Source organism: Phoca vitulina, unplaced genomic scaffold (assembly GCF_004348235.1).
Source record: "Phoca vitulina isolate PV1807 unplaced genomic scaffold, GSC_HSeal_1.0 scaffold9, whole genome shotgun sequence".
In the NCBI taxonomy this organism is placed as follows: domain Eukaryota; kingdom Metazoa; phylum Chordata; class Mammalia; order Carnivora; family Phocidae; genus Phoca; species Phoca vitulina.
The window spans coordinates 57,750,929-57,771,081 of NW_022589712.1; the positions used below are offsets into that span (position 1 = coordinate 57,750,929).

General features: G+C 37.0%; 1 protein-coding gene across 7 annotated transcripts in view; it reads right to left on the reverse strand.

Moving 5' to 3' along the window:
• The window catches only part of GRIK2 (glutamate ionotropic receptor kainate type subunit 2), a 1,100,253-nt gene that overhangs the window by 242,065 nt on the left and 838,035 nt on the right, over nt 1-20,153 (reverse strand). The gene's annotated exons all lie outside the window — the stretch shown is intronic.

Sequence of the window (20,153 nt, forward strand, 5' to 3'; positions counted from 1 at the left end):
AGTGATGTCTTAAAAAAACCTCCTGGGGTGCCTGGGTGGCTCAGTCGGTTAAGCATCTGACTTCGGTTCAGGTCATGATCTCAGGGTCCTAGGATCGAACCCTGCCGTCAAGCTCCCTGCTCAGTGAGGAGTCTGCCTCTCCTTCTCCCTCTACCCCTCCTCCCTGCTCATGAGTGCTCTCTCTCTCTCTGTCAAATAAATAAATAAAATATTTTTAAAAAAATAAAAAATAAAATAAATCTCTTACCATAATTTCTTATATTGAGTTAATTTTCCTCCTACCATTAAAAACTATATATTCCTGATGTTTATGTCAATATAGGAAAAAGTCAGATAATACAGTGAGAAAAAAATACTGATTTCAACATTCTCTCCAAAGTAAATTATTTACTGGTCAATTAAATTTATTTACTTTAGACTATGAGGACCATGATGTCATAAAGACGGAGTCTAATTGTAATTTAGGGTCAATAATGAAAGGCCTTCGGGGGCCAGAGAGGTAACATCCATGTGTGAAGAAAAAGGGCATAAGCCAGTAGTAAGAATTTCCAGGCAAAGGTATGCAGTTTCTAAATTTTACAAAATCTCAAGGCAGAATAGCAAGTAATAGCCACAATCCAGACCCTCCTCTTCTCACAGCTGTGTACCTTGGGGCTGCATGCTCCCAGAGCAGGTAATCTTTTCAAGTTCTTAATAAGGCATCACTAGAGCTAATAGAGGCCTCATTAGGAACCTGGATGGGGAAGGACAGAAAGGATATTGTAAAACCCAGAATGCCTGCTGACCTGCTTAAAGTGTTTCAAATTCAAAATCATTAAAAAAACACTCTGTTGGCTAAACAAGACACATCTGCAGATCGGATTTTGCACTGGACTGCCACTTTTCTGCCCCTGGTCTATAATTAATACCTATTACACGTTTGTCCCTTTAGATTTTCTTTTTTTTTTCACCATTAGCTAAATAGCTAGATTTTTTCAAACATATAATTCTACCAGCTAAAGCATTGGCAAAAATCATTTGCCCACTGTCGTCTGCCTAATGACATCCTCAAGCTTGATCAAATAGTTTTTTAACTTTCTACCCAAATCACTAATATAAAATATTGCCAATTTCACTTACCATCATCCTCCAAGATTACTTTTATAAAAAATAATTTAGCTAGATGTCCACTCATCTAAATATATTTATCTAATTTCATTCTCTGTCACTTGCTTTTCTAGTACTATTTGGATGGAGGGGTTCTGGTTCATAGTATATGAATCGATAATTTCCTATAATCATAGATATTAAACATCCCCTTTTATAAGTCTAGGTTTCTGAACAAAATATTATAAGTTTCAGAAATTTCAGTGACATGAAATTTTAAATAAAAAAAATTTGTATGATCCCTAGATTTTAAGTCTACAGGAAATGTATAATTCAAAACTTTTTAGTGATTGAGGGAATTGTCACCAGTGGGTCTTTTGATTTGTTTTGTTTTAATCACAAGAACCATAAGCTAAGTCAAGATGATCTTTTTTCTTTTAACCTATTTTCAGAACCATAATTTTCTCATTAAATGATTTAATCAAATTTTACAGTACTTTTTTCAGCTCTAAAATGGAATAAAGATATCTAAGCACTCTTGACTTCACAGAGATGTTTTAAGTAGAGTGATAACTCTCAACAAAGTGGTATAAAGGGAATGTATCTCAATATAAAAAAAGGTCATATATGACAAGCTTACATCTAATGTTATACTAAATGCTGAAAAGCTAAAAGTCTTTCCTCTAAGATGAGGAACAAAACAAGGATGCCCATTCTTGTCACTTTTATTTAACACTGTATTGGAAGTCCTCATCATGGAATTAGGTAGGAAAAAAAAAAATAATAATCTGAATTGGAAAGGAAGAAGTAAAACTCTCACTATTTGCAAATGACATGATATTATATATAGAAAATTCTAAAGACTCCACCAAAAAACTGTTAAACCAATAAACAAATTTAGTAAAGTTTCAGGATACAAAATCAATAAATAAAAATGTATTATGTTTTTGTACACTAATAACAAACCACCAGAAAGAGAAAATTTTAAAAATCCCACTTACAATTGCATCAAAAAGAATAAAATAACCAGGATTAAATTTAATCACGGAGGTGAAAGATCTGTACATTGAAAATTATAAGACATAGCACAAAAACAGACACATAGATCAATGAAATAGAATAGAGAGCCCAGAAATAAACCCATGTTTATATGGTCAATTAATCTATGACAAAGAAGGCAAGAATACACAGTGAGGAAAAGACAGTCTCTTTAATAAATGGTGCTGGGAAAACTGGACAGCTACATGCCAAAGAATGAAACTAGACCACTTTCTAACAGTATGCACAAAAATAAACTCAGAATGGATTAAAGACCTAAATGTGAGACCTGAAACCATAAAAATCCTAGAAGAGAACACAGGCAGCAATTTCTCTGACATCAGCTGTAACAATATATTTCTAGATACCTCTCCTAAAGTAAGGGACACAAAAGAAAAAAATAAACTATTGGAACTACATCATAATAAAAAATTTTTGCATGAAGAAAATCATCAGCAAAATAAAAAATAAACCTACTGGATGGGAGAATATATTTGCAAGTGATATACCCAATAAGGGGTTAATATCTAAAATGAATAAAGAAACTTATACAACTCAACATCAAAAAACCCCCAAACAATCCAATTTAAAAAAGAAGACATGAACAGACATTTCTCCAAAGAAGACATACAGATGACCAACAGACACATGAAGACATGCTCAACAGCACTCATCATCAGGGAAATGAAAATCATAGCTACAATGAGATATCACCTTACACCTGTCAGAATGGCTAAAATCAAAAAAATAAGAAATAATAGGTGTTGGCAAGGATGTGGAGGAAAAGGAACTCTTGTGAACTGTTGGTAGGAATGTAAATTGGTACAGTCACGTGGAAAACAGTATGGAGGCTCCTCAAAAAATTAAAAATAGAAATACCATATGATGCAATAATTCCACTACTTGGTATTTACCTAAAGAAAATGAAAACGCTAATTCAAAAAGATATATGCACCCCTATGTTTATTACAGCATTATTTACAATAGCCAAAATATGGAAACAACCTAAGTATCCAAGAATAGATGAATGGATAAGGAAGTGTGATAGGTGATAGATGATAGATAGATAGATAGATAGATTGATACACACATAATATTACACAGCCATAAAAAAAGATATCTTGCCATTTGCAACAACATGGATGGACCTAGAGGGTATTATGCTAAGTGAAATAAGTTAGACTGAAAAAGACAAATACCATATGATTTCACTCACATGTGGAATCTTAAAAACAAAATAAATGAATAAAAAAGCAAAAAGCAGAATCAGACCTATAAAGACAGAGAACAAACTGGTGGTTGCCAGAGGGAGATGGGGTAGAGTGGTAGCAAAATGGGTGAAGGGGACTGGAAGACACAGGCGTCCAGTTATAGAATGAGTAAGTCGTAGATATAAAAGGCACAGCATAGAGAATATAATCAATGATATTGAAATAGTGTTGTATGATGACAGATGGTAGCTACACTTATGGTGAGCATAGCATAATGTATACAGAAGTCGAATCACTATGCTGTACACCTGAAACTATTGTAACATTGTACATCAAGTATACTCAACCCGCCCCCCCAAAAAAACCTACAAGGCATTAATGAAAGAAATTGAAGAAAACACAAATAAATGAAAGGATATTCCATGATCATGGATTAGAAGAATCAATATTGTTAAAATGTCCCTACTACACAAAGCTATTAACAGATTCAATGCAATGCCTATCACAATTCCAATGACATTTTGCAAAGAAATAGAACACATAACCCTATAATTTATATAGAACCACACACACACACACACACACACACAAAAGCCAAAGCAATCTTGAGAAAAAGGAACAAAGCTGGAGGCATCACGCTCCCTGAATTCAAACTATACTACAAAGCTATAGTAATTAAAACAGTATGGTATTGGCATAAAAACATACACATGGCTCAATGGAACAGAATAGAGTCCAGAAATAAGTCCACATATATATGGCCAATTAATTTATGACAAAGGGGCCAAGAATATACAATGGGGAAAGTACAGTCTCTTCAATAAGAACTGGACAGCCACATGCAAAAGAATGAAACGGAACCATTATCTTACTCCATACACACAAATTAACTCAAAATGGATTAAAGGCTTGAATGTAAGACCTGAAACCTTAAAACTCCAAGAAGAAAACACAGGCAGTAAGATCCTTGACATAGGTCTTGGTGATGATTTTTTTTTAATCTGATGCCAAAAACAAAAGCAACAGAAATAAAATTAATAAATGAGAATACATCATACTAAAAAACTTATGCACAGCCAAGGAAACCATCAATAAAATTAAAAGGCAACCTACTGACTGAGAGAAAATATTTTGAAATCATACATCTGATAAGGAGTTAATATCCAAAATATATAAAGAACTCATACAACTCAACAGCAAAAAGAAGTCCTACAAACAATCCAAATAAAAATGGGCAGAAAATCTGAATTAGTCCTTTTTTCTAAAGAAGATATAGAAATGCCAACAAGTACGAGAGTATTCTCAACATCATTAATCACCAGCAATATGCAAGTCACAACCACAGTGAGATATCTTACACCTGTTAGAATGGCTGTTATTAAAAAGATGAGAAATTGGGGCACCTGGGTGGCTCATACGTTAAGCGTCTGCCTTCGGCTCAGGTCATGATCCCAGGGTCCTGAGATTGAGCCCCACATCGGGCTCCCTGCTCGGTGGGAAGCCTGCTTCTCCCTCTCCCACTCCCCCTGCTTGTGTTCCCTCTCTCGCTGTGTCTCTCTCTGTCAAATAAATAAATAAAATCTTAAAAAAAAAAAAAAAAAAGAGAAATTACAAGTATTGGCAAGGATGTGGAAAAAAGGGAAGCCTTGTGCACTGCTGGTGGGAATGTAAATTGGTGCAACAACTATGGAAAATAGTATGGAAGTTCCTCAAAAAACTAAAAAGAGAACTACCATAGCATCCAGCAATTCCACTTCTGGTTTTTACCCAAAAACAGAACAACAAATATACCCTGAGAAGATATATATGTCCACATGTTCACTGCAGCATTATTTATAATACCCAAGATAAGAAAATAATCTAAGTGTCCATCAATGTATGAATAAAGTAATTGTGGCATATATATGTCTTGAGCAAAGAGCCTAAGTGATACTTTTCTAAAGAAGATCTGTGTGGCGATCACAAGAAACCACTCTGTATATTATGTTTAAAGCAGTCTTAGCACAATGTGGAGTCTCCATCATAAGTGTTCAAAAAAATATTCCCAATAATTAGTTGCCTCTAGTCATATGACACATTAAGTATACTTCAATTTGAAGGGTATTTACCATTTCTTTTAGAAGAGAGGACATCCCTGATAGTACTATTTGAAGGTATTGAGAAATGGAAATCACAAGGAAGGTATTGATATTAAATGCTAACTCATATTTGGGAGATGAGGATTCTCTCCAATTGATCAAATGTACACTGGCGGAATGTATATTTTTCTGTTAACTAGTATACCCATTCTTTCCAGATAATTTACAAAGTCAGGTTTCAAGCCTATATGGTGTGATATATAATAGTAAAAACAGAACTTTTTCAACATTGTAGTTGTTTTGCTAAGTGTTGCAGGCAAATTAGAAACTTTTTTCTCTTCACTTACCTCCCCCTTCCAATGTTGAATTTTTAAATGAAAAGTAGAGATAGTTATTTGTATTACTGTCCAATAAAAGTACTGTCTAATAATAATTAATAGTTGTTTATTGCCTTTGGATCACATATTAACAGATCACTTTAGAAGGAATTTACACCTGATGCCCCAGAGATAAACATGAACCATTTCATAGCAATGCCTACCTGCTGCCTGATAGGAAGAATTCAGAGTAAAATACAATTACCTGGGAACTGAGCTACCTTCATATGTTAAGTAATTTGGCCTGTGAGGACCATGCAGAGAACCCCTCAGTTAATTACTTTCCTAAAACCAGCTATCCACCAATTTCCACAGGATCTGGAATTTCACCATTTGAGAACTACAGTGTTAATATGAGGACAATAAATCAATAAGTATACAATCATCTAACAGAAAAGGATGAATAATCCAAACATAAATTTTTCACCTTTATGATTTTTATTTTTGTCTAGGGCAAAGTCAACCCTAAATATTAAGAAAGAGTTAGAGACAGGTGGTAGTTTTGATTTTTTAAATAAAATTTGAATCATTAACTGTTCTCAAATATAAAAATGTGGTAACATTCAATTAATTAAGGGCCATTTTTCCAAGATTAAAAATGTAGTTCAGATAATACTTTAAAATCAAAGCAATGCTTTAAAAATTATGTTTAGTATACATGTTTAATTCAAATTCAGTAGTTGAAAGAAAAAAAGTCTATATTTGGTATTCTCTGATGGGCCAAAATAAGAAATTGCATGCTCTCAAATTTACTGATTTCCAAACATAAATATCATATGTAAAGAGTTTTCTTAAATATTTCATCATTATGAAGGTTAAAAGTTATTAAGCAAAATCACAATTATAAACATACTGACACACAACCTAAAAATGTCAGTGCAAATGTAAGACAGGGCATATAATGAATTCTATATAAGAGTTAGACAAATTAAATGGTTAACATCTCCAAAGAAAAATACTAGGCTCAGATCTGGACTAGGATGCATTTTTGCCTTTTAAGTAGCAAACAACACATTTCTGACTAGTCAACATCACCATTAGCATTGCTTTCCTACAGAGAAGCAAAAGAAATCACAGTTCCTGGGAAAGTTGGGGGTCATTGTTATCATGGGGACCAGAATATATGTATCAACTGCCATCAAAGAGGGAACGATTAAAAACTGTTATGCATCAGGTATCTAGAAATCTATCAAAGAAATAGTTCTCACCTATCTAGTGTGGATTTTCACACTTAGATAAATTTTGAAGACTGTAAATTCCATCCCGACACCTTTTTCCTAGGGAGCTAATGAGTACAGGATTCTACAGGCTAGAGAAAGGTCAACAGCAAAGACTTCTATAGAAATTACTTGTTCTAAAAATATATATGTTCTACAAAATGTTTTTCAAAAAGCAATTTGAAACATGTTCTGATCCTGGACCATCTATGCCTGTAAACTCAGGCAGGCAGGATTTCACTACTAATTCTCACCCTCTCCATACATTATAAAAATATTTGAGTTTTTAGTAAGAAGCCTATAGATTACTGACACCAGTTTCTACTAGTGGGTCCAAATGCAGGCAGTAAATATTCAGAAAAAAAATGATGTCAAAAGTTGAAATGAAGCTTCACTTGAAAGTAAAATATAGGAGCAGAGAAAAGATGGCAGAGGAGTAGGGGACCCTATTCCATCTGGTCCCCGGAATTGAGCTGGATATCTAGCAGACCACTATGAGCACCTACAAAACCAGCCTGAGATGTAAGAAGATCTGGATCTCTACAAGCAGAATATCGCAGGCAGTTGGTTTTGAGGTACGAAGCGGGGAGCCCTGATTCCGCGGGCAGGTATCAGAGGATAAACGGCAGCGGGAGGGTGCCTGGCCGTGGGGATCCTACACCGCCGGTGAGCAACAGCCTCGCGTGCTGGGGACGGGGCACAGACTCGCAGACCGGTAGCGGCGGGGAAAGGACTTTAAGGTAGCCCCCAGGGCGGAAACACAGAGCCACGGGGTCACGCATGCGAACTGGGAGTGGCTGGCGGTTTTAGAAGCACAAAGGGCAGAGACGTGCTCCGACCTGGAGGCAGGACTGGGAGCGCTGCGGAGGGGTGCACAACCCAGGCTGCTGCAGTTTATAGCAGCACGGACAGAAATGGAGACAGTGTGGCCTGGAGAGCTCACTGAAGAACAGACTGCGGTCTCTCTGCTCTGAGGCAGAGGGTTGGAAATGGTCTTTTCTGCTCTGACTCATGGAAGAGATGCAGAAAGCCGCCAGGGAAAGCCACCAGAGAACAAAAGCCCCAAAAAACTGGTTCCCACTAAGCCCATCCCCCTCCAGAGGGGGCAGGGCAACTCCCCCCAAACAGGGTTGCCTGAGTAACAGCACGGCAGGCCCCTCCCCCAGAAGAAGGCTGGGAAAACAAGAGGCCAGCAAGTCTAACGTCCCTAGAAAACAGGTGCATCTTGCTTGGGTTCTGGTCAATAATTTGGACTCTATATATACCCTCAACCACCCATCAACAGAATGACTAGGAGGAGGAAATCCCAAAATAGAAAAGACTCAGAGATTATGACTTATGCAGCAGATTTACAAATGGATGCAGATATAACCAAGATGTCGGAGATGGAATTCAGGCTAGCAATTGTGAAGACAATAGCTAGAATGGAGAAATCAATTAATGGCAACATAGAGTCTCTAAGGGCAGAAATGAAAGCTGAATTGGCAGAATTTAAAAATGCTATAAATGAGATCCAATCCAATCTAGATAATCTAACAGCTAGGGTAACTGAGGCAGAAGAACGAATAAGCGACCTGGAAGACAATAGATAAAAAGGGAAAAGAGGAGGCCAGGGAAAAACAACTCAGAATCCATGAAAATAGAATCAGAGAAATAAGTGACACCATGAGGTGTTCCAATGTCAGAATTATTGGAATCCTGGAGGGGGTAGAGAGAGAGAGGACTAGAAGATATATTTGAGCAAATTGTAGCTGCGAACTTCCCTAATCTGGGGAATAAACAAACATTCGTGTCCTAGAGGCAGAGAGGACCCCTCCCAAGATCAAAGAAAACAGGCCAATGCCCCAGGATGTAATAATAAAACTCACAAATCTTAGAACCAAGGAAACCATCTTAAGGGCAGTTAGGGGGAAGAGATTCCTTACGTACAGAGGGAGGAACATCAGAATAATGTCAGACCTATCCACAGAGACCTGGCAAGCCAGAAAGGCCTGGCAAGATATATTCAGGGTACTAAACGAGAAGAACATGCAACCAAGAATACTTTTTCCAGCAAGGCTGTCATTTAGAATGGATGGAGAGATGCAGAGCTTCCAAGACCAGCAGAAACTGAAAGAATATGTGACCACTAAGCCAGCCCTGCAAGAAATATTAAGGGGGGGTCCTATAAAAGGAGAGAGACCCCAAGAGTGATATACAACAGAAATTTACAGAGACAATCTATAAAAACGACGGCTTCACAGGCAACATGATAACAATTAATTCATATCCTTCAATAATCACTCTCAACGTGAATGGTCTAAATGCTCCCATAAAACGGCACAGGGCTGCAGATTGGATAAAAAGACAGGACCCATCCATATGCTGTCTACAAGAGAATCATTTTGAACCTAAAGATACATCCAGACTGAAAGTGAAGGGATGGAGATCCATCTTCCATGCCAGTGGACCTCAAATGAAAGCTGAGGTAGCAATTCTTATATCAGACAAGTTAGATTTTAAACTAAAGTCTGTAGTTAGAGACACAGAAGGATGCTATATCATTCTTAAAGGGTATATCCAACAAGAAGATCTAACAATTGTAACTATCTATGCCCCCAACATGGGAGCAGCCATCTACATAAGCCAACTGTTAGCCAAAATAAAGAGTCATATTGATAACAATACGTTAATTGTAGCAGACCTCAATACTCCACTCTCAGCAATGGACAGATCATCTAAGCAGAAAATCAACAAGGAAACAAGAGCTTTGAAAGACACACTGGATCAGATGGACCTCATAGATACATACAGAACATTCCACCCTAAAACAACAGAATACTTATTCTTCTCGAGCACACATGGAACTTTCTCCAGAATAGACCACATACTGGGTCACAAATCAGGTCTCAACCGATACCAAAAGATTGAGATTATTCCCTGCATATTCTCAGACCACAATGCTTTAAAACTGGAACTCAATCACAAGAAAAAATTTGGCAGAAATTCAAACACTTGGAAGCTAAAGACCACTCTGCTCAAGAATGTTTGGGTCAACCAGGAAATCAAAGAAGAACTTAAACAATTCATGGAAATCAATGAGAATGAAAACACATTGGTCCTAAACCTATGGGATACTGCAAAGGCTGTCCTAAGGGGGAAATACATAGCCATCCAAGCCTCACTCAAAAAAATAGAAAAATCCCAAATTCACCAACTAACTCTACACCTTAAAGAACTAGACAAAAAGCAACAAACGATGCCTAAGCCACACATTAGAAGAGAAATAATTAAGATTAGAGCAGAGGTCAATGAATTAGAAACCAGAAACACAGTAGATCAGATCAACGAAACTAGAAGTTGGTTCTTTGAAAGAATTAATAAAATCAATAAACCACTGGCCAGACTTATCCAAAAGAAAGGAGAAAGGACCCAAATTAATAAAATTATGAATGAAAGGGGAGAGATCATGACTAACACCAAGGAAATAGAAACAATTATTAGAAATTATTATCAACAACTATATGCCAATAAACTGAGCAATCTGGATGAAATGGAGGCCTTCCTGGAAACCTATAAGCTGCCAAGACTGAAACAGGAAGAAATGGACAACCTGAATAGGCCAATAACCAGTAACGAGATTGAAGCAGTGATCAAAAACCTCCCAAAAAACAAGAGTCCAGGGCCTGATGGATTCCCTGGGGAATTCTACCAAACATTCAAAGAAGAAATAATACCTATTCTACTGAAGCTGTTTCAAAAAATGGAAACAGAAGGAAAACTTCCAAACTCATGCTATGAGGCCAGCATTACCTTAATCCCCAAACCAGGCAAAGACCCCATCAAAAAGGAGAATTTCAGACCGATATCCCTGATGAATATGGATTCCAAAATCCTCAACAAAATCCTAGCTAATAGGATCCAACAATACATTAAAAGGATCATCCACCATGACCAAGTGGGATTTATCGCCGGGATACAAGGGTGGTTCAACATTAGCAAATCAATCAATGTGATAGAACACATTAATAAGAGGAGAGAGAAGAACCATATGGTCCTCTCAATTGATGCAGAAAAAGCATTTGACAAAATACAACATCCTTTCCTGATTAAAACTCTTCAGAGTATAGGGAGAGAGGGAACATTCCTCAAGGTCATAAAATCCATCTCTGGGAAAAACCCACAGCGAATATCATCCTCAATGGGGAAAAGCTGAGAACCTTTCCCTTAAGATCAGGAACACGTCAAGGGTGCCCACTCTCGCCACTATTGTTCAACATAGTACTAGAAGTCCTAGCAACAGCAATCAGACAACAAAAAGAAATAAAAGGTATTCAAATTGGCAAAGAAGTCAAACTCTCTCTTTTCGCAGACGACATGATACTTTATGTGGAAAACCCAAAAGACTCCACCCCCAAATTACTAGAACTCATCCAGCAATTCAGTAATGTGGCAGGATACAAAATCAATGCACAGAAATCAGTTGCTTTCTTATACACTCACAACGCAACCATAGAAAGAGAAATTAGAGAAATGATTCCATTTACAATAGCACGAAAAACTGTAAGATACCTCGGAATAAGCCTAACCAAAGGGGTAAAGGATCTATACTCTAGGAACTACAGAACACTCATGAAAGAAATTGAAGAAGACACAAAAAGATGGAAAAATATTCCATGCTCATGGATCGGAAGAATAAACATTGTTAAAATGTCTATGCTACCTAGAGCAATCTATACCTTCAGTGCCATCCCAATCAAAATTCCAATGACATTTTTCAAAGTGCTGGAACAAACAATCCTAAAATTTGTATGGAATCAAAAAAGAACCCAAATCGCCAAGGAAATGTCAAAAAAGAAAAACAAAGCTGGGGGCATCACATTGCCTGATTTCAAGCTATATTACAAAGCTGTGATCACCAAGACAGCATGGTACTGGCACAAAAACAGACATATAGACCAATGGAACAGAATAGAGAAGCCAGATATGGACCCTCAACTCTATGGTCAAATAATCTTCGACAAAGCAGGAAAAAACATGCAATGGAAGAAAGACAGTCTCTTCAATAGATGGTGCTGGGAAAATTGGACAGCCACATGCAGAAGAATGAAACTCAACCATTCACAACCATTCATTTAACACCATACACAAAGATAAACTCAAAATGGATGAAAGACCTCAATGTGAGACAGGAATCCTTCCAATCCTAGAGAAGAACATAGTAACCTCTTTGACATCGGCCACAGCAACTTCTTTCAAGATACATCTCCAAAAGCTAGTGAAACAAAAGCAAAAATGAACTTTTGGGATTTCATCAAGATAAAAAGCTTCTGTACAGCAAAGGAAACAGTCAATAAAACAAAGAAGCAACCCACAGAATGGGTGAAGGTATTTGCAAATGACACTACAGATAAAGGGCTAGTATCCAAGATCTATAAAGAACTTCTCAAACTCAACACCCAAAAAACAAATAATCAAGTCAAAAAATGGGCAGAAGATATGAAAAGACACTTCTCTGAAGAAGACATACAAATGGCTAACAGACACATGAAAAAATGTTCATCATCATTAGCCATCAGGGAATTTCAAATCAAAACCACATTGAGATACCACCTTACACCAGTTAGAATGGCAAAAATGGACAGGGAAAGAAACAACAAATGTAGGAGAGGTTGTGGAGAAAGGGGAACACTCTTACACTGTTGGTGGGAAGGCAAGTTGGTACAGCCACTTTGGAAAACAGTGTGGAGGTGCCTCAAAAATTTAAAAATAGAGCTACCGGGCACCTGGATGGCTCAGTCGTTAAGCGTCTGCCTTCGGCTCAGGTCATGATCCCAGAGTCCTGGGATCGAGTCCCACATCGGGCTCCCTGCTCGGCGGGAAGCCTGCTTCTCCCTCTCCCACTCCCCCTGCTTGTGTTCCTGCTCTCGCTATCTCTCTCTCTGTCAAATAAATAAATAAAATCTTTAAATAAATAAATAAATAAATAAAAATAAAAATAGAGCTACCCTATGACCCAGCAATTTCACTCTTGGGTATTTACCCCAAAGACACAGATGTCGTGAAAAGAAGGGCCATATGCACCCCAATGTTCATAGCAGCAATGTCCACAATAGCCAAACTGTGGAAAGAACTGAGATGCCCTTCAACAGATGAATGGATAAAGAAGATGTGGTCCATATATACACTGGAATATTACTCAGCCATCAGAAAGGATGAATACCCAACTTTTACATCAACATGGATGGGACTGGAGGAGATTATGCTCAGTGAAATAAGTCAAGCAGAGAAAGTCAATTATCATATGGTTTCACTTATTTGTGGAACATAAGGAATAGCATGGAGGACATTAGGAGAAGGAAGGGAAAAATGAAGGTGGGGGGAATCGGAGGGAGAGATGAACCATGAGAAACTATGGACTCTGAGAAACAAACAGGGTTTTAGAGGGGAGTGGGGAGGGGGATTGGTTAGCCCAGTGATGGTTATTAAGGAGGGCACGTACTGCATGGAGCATTGGGTGTTATACGAAAATAATGGAACGTGGATCACCACATCAAAAACTAATGATGTATTGTATGGTGACTAACATAACATGATAAAATTTTTTAAAAAAGTAAAATATGATAAAGTTACACTTTAGAAAAGTTTGCAAATATGAATTATCTTGCTTTATATTATATATATAAATTCTTAACTTTGTAGAAATTGGCAAACATATATTCCATAAAATTGCTTTTTGTAGTCACTTTGCTTTTTCAAAAATTCCCCTAAGGATATGTAAGTTAGAAGCTGATTTTATTATAAAAACATGCTGAGGCAAACACCGTGTTATTGTTCATAGTCCTAAACACTTGCAGGGTCCTTAGTACCATCTCTGGACAGAGAAATGTACTGGTTTTATCCTTACTTTTTTTTTTCAAAATTAATATAATATTAACACACAAAGCCAATTTGCATAGGGATTAATTAAACAATTTCCACCGAGGAGACAGAAAATTCTATTCTCCAAGTTCTATTTTAATATAAATATCACATTCAAAAACCTATCAGCAAAATAACCAAAACAAATAGCTAACTTTGATGCTAGAAAAAAGATAGGAGAGGTATACAAGAATGATTTTAGTTTAATACCTCTACTTAGAATTTAATATTCCTAGTACAATAAAAATCCATTTGAACAGAGACTTTTGTTGTTGTTGTTGTATTTTGTGGGTTTTTTTTTTTTTTTGGAAAGCACATGACATATATAGTGGTTACAAAACACATTTGATAAGAAAACTCAATCATGTGGTAGGAATAAGTGATTTTATTATTATTTTATTTATTTTTAATTCAGGTATAATTAATATACAGTGTTATATTAGTTTCAGATGAATAAGTGACTTTATTATTGCATTATAGTTCCTTAAAAAAATTCTTTTTTAAGTATAAGTTGTTATTTTCCAAAAAAAGGCCTCTAGATAATTCACCTTGTGATGGAAATACACCATTATCATGGAGTCATCAACTTAATTCAAACCTCTCTTATGTAAAAGATTCCAACTGTTTTTGCTCTACACAGAATCCTTGTGAAGTTATATTCTAAGCATCTTCTCAATATTTCTTAACATCTTATGCCATTTAATCAAGTGTTTAGTTCCAACTAAAGCTGGTCTTTCCTAAGCACATAGCTAACCTTCAGAGGATGAGGTAAGTAACGTTAAACCATTTCCAGTGGTAAATCATACCCTAGTTACATATTCAAAGAAAAAAATAAAATAAAAAACTTCATTTTATTGTCAGTTATGATGACATTTTTACTTTCCTCATGTCAATTTTTCTTGACCTTACTATTTGTGCTATTTCTTCCTTTCTTTCCAAGAGACTTCAGTAATTCCATTGACAGACTGAGTATATAAAAAGACAACAGTCTGACCATGTATGAAATAGAACTTGACCCAGGGCCTCTGGAGAAAACTATCTGGGAAGCCAAACCACAACCTCTGCAGCAATCTGCCAAATGGTCAAGATCTACTCAATAACCCCCAACTTGCCTATTTTTTGCCAGTGGTCCACGTTTCCTCCTGCCAACAATCTCCAATCAGACCGCATCTGAGGCCTTTCTTCTTTTCCACTGTAAAGCTTTCCCACTGACCTACCAGCCTTTGCATCTCTGCCAAATGCAAGTGCTACAGCAAGCTCTGAATAATAACTTGTGTGTTCTCGTTTAAGTGGTCTTCGTTTATTTCTGTACCATAAACTTATATGATGAAAAAAGGGAACTTCTATAAATAGAAGAATTATTTTTCCTCTTTGAGGCAGAACTGGGGTATCAGGATTACACTGTACTATGGAGGGTGCATTGTGCATCCTTGCAAGCTCAGACTTCAGTGTTGCCTTCTTGGGCATTCTAAAATCCTGTACCCCCCAGGGGCGCCTGGGTGGCTCAGTCGTTAAGCGTCTGCCTTCGGCTCAGGTCATGATCCCACGGTCCTGGGATCGAGCCCCACATCGGGCTCCCTGCTCGGCGGGAAGCCTGCCTCTCTCTCTCCCACTCCCTCTGCTTGTGTTCCCTCTCTCGCTGTGTCTCTCTCTGTCAAATAAATAAATAAAATCTTTAAAAAAAAATAAAAAAATAAAAAAAATAAAATAAAATCCTGTACCCCTTGAAGCCTTGACTCACAACCCCAGCCCATTGACTAAGCACTGGATTTCTCTGTTCCCACTGTGTAGGTAAGGGGACAAACTGGGAAGAAAATAAAAAATAAAATAAAGTAAATGCTGTGCCATAGGAAAATAAATTTGCACCAGACACTTGAATATGGGAAGTATTTCTTATGATTCTTACGGTGACCCTTCCTTCATTTGCTAGTCAATAAATACTTCTTGAGGATATACTTTGTGCCAGAGACTTTGCTAGGCCTTGAATATGCAAACAGTGGGACTGGGAGCATATATAATTACACATTGTGATAAGTGCCAGGAAGGAAAAGCACAAGGCGCTATGAGAAAGTTAAATTTGGTCAGGCTTATGTGATGCCTATCTAAGGAAGAAAGATTTAATCTGTGACCCCCCCCCCCCCAGGATGAGTAAGAGTTAGCCAGGCAAAGGGCTAGGGAAAACTCTAGGCTGGGAAAACTCTACTACCAAAGTAATAGAGAAAACTTTGTGTCTATGGAAAAATGAGCAGCAAAAGACAGTGTAATTAAAGCACAGAAAACATCTGAGATGGTAGTGAGAGGTGAGGGGGAAGGGAGGCAATAATCATATTTGTAAATATGGATTTTAATCAAAATACAGTGGAAATAAGTGAAAGGACTTAAACAGAGCAATGACATGGATCGATTTGCTTTAAAAGACACTGGTCTGGCTGCTGTCATCTGGGGAATGAATTGTAAGGAGGAACAGAACAGAGATGTTTGTTGGGGCTCCAACAAACAGATGTCCAGGCGAAAGGTACCCTGGCTATGATTGCAACAATGGATGTGGAGAGAAATAGATGGATCCTAAACATTTTGTGTTTAGGGTCCATCTAATTCTACTTTTGGGAAGTAGAATACACAATATGGTCTTTGAACTGAACAGAAGAATTCAAGCTGGGAAAACCACTTATTCTTATTTTCCTTTTCCAAGTCTTGAGTACTGAACACCAGGACTTAAAGAAAACAAACTGTCCTATTGCCGGAGGTAGACAAAATCTGGAATGGCACCTGCAGTTTCCTCCTACCCCCTTATTCCTCCTCCTCTGCTCCAGAGAAGGCACTGTCACGGCCTGGGGAGCTTGTTTGGACAGATGTGACTGGCTGTGTCTGCAGTATTAGTGACTCTTCTTGGACAATCGCTAAGTGGGCTGGGTTCCAACCAAGGTTCTTGTCAAGATAGAATGGAAAAGATTCAATCTGATCTCTGGGCGCTAAGTGGAAAAGATGTGTTCATAGTCTCATTTCAACCCCAAACTCAGTTCCCTGAACATATAAACAAGTCATCTTTCTTTTTAGCATTTATTACTGCCTAACCCTATATTGTACTTTTGTGCGTCCATTTATTATTGGCAGGTTCCCTTCACTAAGATATAACCTCCATAAGAGCACAAAATAGAGGTTCACTCTATATTTGTTAGAGGATCAAATGAATAAATGAAGTGTGCTGGACAAAGATGACCAAGATAAAGCTAGGAAAAGGCAGTAGGCATGAGGAGAAGTAATGGATAAAACTAGCATTTTATACATTTTTTAATTCATTTTCCTCACCTAATCATGATAAAATAGGATAATTAAATTCTTAGCCTTGACACCTATAAAGATTGTATTTCCAGGTTCTCTTAGAGGCCATGGTATTCTCACTTTTGCCTGTCCCAGAGGGAAGTCCTTTGCACTCTACATTTTTTGAGATGAGGAATTTGGCACAGAGAACTTGGGTGGAAGGGTGAAGTTCACACACTTGTGACAGAATTGGAATTGGAATTTAAGCCTCTTGGATCACTATCTGTTGAACCTTCCAAACTGTGAACTCTATCAAGGTAGGAACTCTGTCTTTACAGCTATGGTTTGGTAACTATAGTTTTGAGGACAAAATAAAAGTAAAGTTGGCAAGACTCATTAGTCTTCATAAATTAGATACTGCTATCACCCCCGATGCAGTTAAGACACTGTGTTTTAGAGAGGTTAAGAAAGTTGTCCATAAATAGTAAATGGCAGAGCAAAGATTTGAGCCCAATTCTGCCTTAATCCATACCTGGATCTCTTAACCATTCTACTAGATTACAAAAATGCGTACCTTTTGCTACTTAGCAGCACCTTATTCCTACGACTCAAAGCCAAGTCTGTCACAATGGCATTGCCAAAAAATTCCCATTATTCTTAAGATCTGACTAAACTAAATCCAACCACCCTCTTTTAGTTGATGACTTATGTACTATTTTTTTTTTTTTTTTTTTTTTTTGAGAGAGAGAGCGCATGCGATGAGGGTTGGGGAGGTGCAGAGGAAGAGGGAGAGAGAGAATCTGAAGTAGACTCCCTGCCCAGCGCAGAACCCCATGCGGGGTTGGATCTCACAATGCTGAGATCATGACCTGAGCAGAATTCAAGAGTCAGATGCTTAACTGACTGAGCCAATCAGGCGCCCCTTATGTAATAATTTTTGAAGATACTGAAAGCATTTGATTCAAACTTTTAATTCCCCTTCTCTCTAACTTACCTTCACCGAACCTCAGTACTTTATGTGCCTCTTCAGATTTGTTCCAATTTCTTTCTAATGATAATTTTCCCCACTATTTTCTTCACCAATCTTTGATTGATGCCTTTATTCTCCTACTTTTATCACCTGGTTCCTCCATTACTCCTTAAAAGCATAATCCCAATGCTCTGCTATTCCTTGAACTAACAACACTGCTGAAGATTCAGTTACTGCCTCTGTCACTGTTTATTCATCTCTCACTTCTACTCAGAATAGTTTGAGATTCATGGCTCCATATTAAAATTAATCCAAATTTCCACACATCCCATAGACCTCCAGGCTATTCTCTCTTTGATTTCATATTGTATACTAATACATCACAAACATCTCAACATGGTGCTTCCTTTATGACCTAAATCTAGCATTTTAAAATGCTCTATCTCCCACTTCTATGTGCATATTTGTGTGTGTGTGTGTGTGTGTGTGTGTGTGTGTGTGTGTGTATAAAATGATCAAATAAAATACGATGATATGTCTTTCCCCATATTGTTACCTCTTTCTGCAATGACTCAATCTCTACCAATCAATAATTCTCCATTATTCAAAGGCTAGTTCTAAGTACCTCATATACCGTGACTCTTTACTTAATTATATCCTTTTTCAGAAATACTCTTTTATTACTCTTTTAAAGCTTGAAACAGTTTTCCATTGTATTTATTCTAAAGTGTGTTATCTAATCACTCTATATAAAAAGCCCCTTGAAGATAAAGATTGTGTGTAATTAATTTATCAAAACAAAATTTCAAATTTCAGAGGAATATACAAAATATTTTTGAAATCTCAAGGCAACGTGTCTAACTCACATTGTACCTTGCTTATCAGTCTGGTTGATCATCCCATGTACTTGGTAACCATTATATTCAGGGTCTTTCTATAATCCCCACTATTGCTTAAAGAAAGCTTCTCTAATGTGTCCTTTACAGAGGCTACAGTAACAAGAAAGTCATTGCCATTTCTTTATTGATGTATTGAAATACAAACAATGGCCAAAGCTCATCTTAGTGACTTGTAAACTTCCAAGAAAATAAGATAACAACTCCAGTAAATACTGGTATAAAACCCATTAAGAGCTGACTAAACCACACCATTATCAATTCCAGTCTTGGGTATAGAATAATATTCTCATCATGGGAGAAAGGCGGTTAGGAAGTGACTGCCGCATGAATATTTGGTTTGCAGTTTGTTATTTTGCATGGTCTTTTAAAGGGTACAATCTAAAACTCTCAGTGGGTGGAGGTAATATTCCTGTCAACTTTAGTCGTCAGTTGGTCATGATGTATTTCTCCCTACCTTGGCAACATTATCAAAAATGTATGTTTTCTCTCTCCAGAATCATTTGAATCAACATTCAAATATGCTATTGTCCCTTAGGTTAAAAGATCCCTTCTTCTGACTCAATTTCCTTCTTTAGTTTCCATTTATAAGTAATGCTTCATGTTTAATAGCTAGATGAAATATAAGACACCTTATTATCTTGAAAACAATATTATCTCAGTCAAATATAATTATTTTCTTAAGTTCTTATCAAAATATCTTTTTAATAAACTTTCAATGAGTCTATCAGAAAAAATATATTAATGCATATATTATTTATACTTATATTATTATTATATTATTATGTTATTATATTATTATGTATATTTATATTATTATATTATTATGTATATTATTTATATTTAAATAACTTACACTAAAATATTTTTTTTTTTTTTAAGATTTTATTTTATTTATTTGACAGAGAGAGACACAGCGAGAGCAGGAACACAAGCAGGGGGAGTGGGAGAGGGAGAAGCAGGCTTCCCACCGAGCAGGGAGCCCGATGCGGGGCTCGATCCCAGGACCCTGGGATCATGACCTGAGCCGAAGGCAGACGCTTAACGACTGAGCCACTCAGGCGCCCCTACACTAAAATATTTTTAAAGTAAGCATATACCCAAATTCTGTAATCATTG